Below are 1,221 nucleotides of genomic sequence, written 5' to 3' on the forward strand. Positions count from 1 at the left end.
ACAATTTCTTTACGGTACTATAAAACATGCTTTACGATTGTCATTTGTTTACCGCATATAGACAGTAAACTGAAAATGGCGGCTCCGTTCAAACGTTTTGGTGAAGCTAGTGAAATATAATTTTAGTAAGTCAATTAATATTTTATTGAATTAGAGTAGTACTTTATTTCTTCTAATCTTTATATACTTTCTTCTAAGCATGTAATAGTCAATTAGATCCTACTCGAGTTTTGATTTTCTCTAGATAAATAAAATCCTCTAGTGAAATTACTGTTGAAAAATCCATAGTGACATTGGTGGCGGACAAGTTCGTAGTTGAAGCTTTTCTCGGTGTTCTTCTGTTTCCCCTAGTTAAGCATCTACGATTATTCTGTCCGATCTTAATTCCACTATCATTCCGTAATATTCCTAGATATTCGGGTAGCGACATAGAGCGGGGGTCAGTCTATGGACGAGAGGCGTTACCTTTGTAGAACGAAAAGTTACATTTGTTTGCGTCAAATTTCTGCACACTTAAAAGACAAAAGCAGAAGTCTTTCAATCATTCATCATAATACGCTGCTCTCTTAAATTGGCTGAACATATTGGGAATTCAATTAATAACTTTCCCAAAACACACTATGAAATGAATAATTTCAAGGAAAAATTGTTCCGGGGCCGGGTATCGATCCCGGGACCCTTCGCTTAGCGCGCGAACGCTCTACCGACTGAGCTACCCCAGGAACTATACACGACACCGTCACAATTTTTCCTTTTTTATATCCACACAACTCACATGAGCTGACAAGACGCCAGAACTCAACTGTGAGTGCACACAAATACTGTGCGACTTTAAATTGTGGCTTTCTGTTAACGTACCTCCAGTAACGAATGTATTATACAAATCTGGCTTTCAGGTAGTAGCTCCCTGTAAAGCAGGTTTGGATAATTTCAAAGAAAACTTTTTTTTTTTCCTTTTTTATATCCACACAACTCACATGAGCTGACAACACGCCAGAACTCAACTGTGAGTGCACACAAATACTGTGTGACTTTGGCTTTCTGTTAACGTACCAAAAAATTGTGGCGGTCTCGTGTATAGTTCCTGGGGTAGCTCAGTCCGTAGAGCGTTCGCGCGCTAAGCGAAGGGTCCCGGGATCGATACCCGGCGCCGGAACAATTTTTCCTTGAAATTATTCAAACCTGCTTTACAGGGAGCTACTACCTGAAAGCCAGATTTGT

The 1,221-nt window shown here is 39.6% G+C and overlaps 1 non-coding gene across 1 annotated transcript; it reads right to left on the reverse strand.

Annotated features, from left to right (window-relative positions):
* Positions 1-649: 649 nt before the first annotated feature.
* Positions 650-723, reverse strand: TRNAS-GCU (transfer RNA serine (anticodon GCU)). The gene has a single exon. It is a non-coding gene; the product is annotated as a tRNA-Ser (tRNA).
* Positions 724-1,221: the final 498 nt, after the last annotated feature.

Source organism: Periplaneta americana, chromosome 12, assembly GCF_040183065.1.
Source record: "Periplaneta americana isolate PAMFEO1 chromosome 12, P.americana_PAMFEO1_priV1, whole genome shotgun sequence".
Taxonomy (NCBI): domain Eukaryota; kingdom Metazoa; phylum Arthropoda; class Insecta; order Blattodea; family Blattidae; genus Periplaneta; species Periplaneta americana.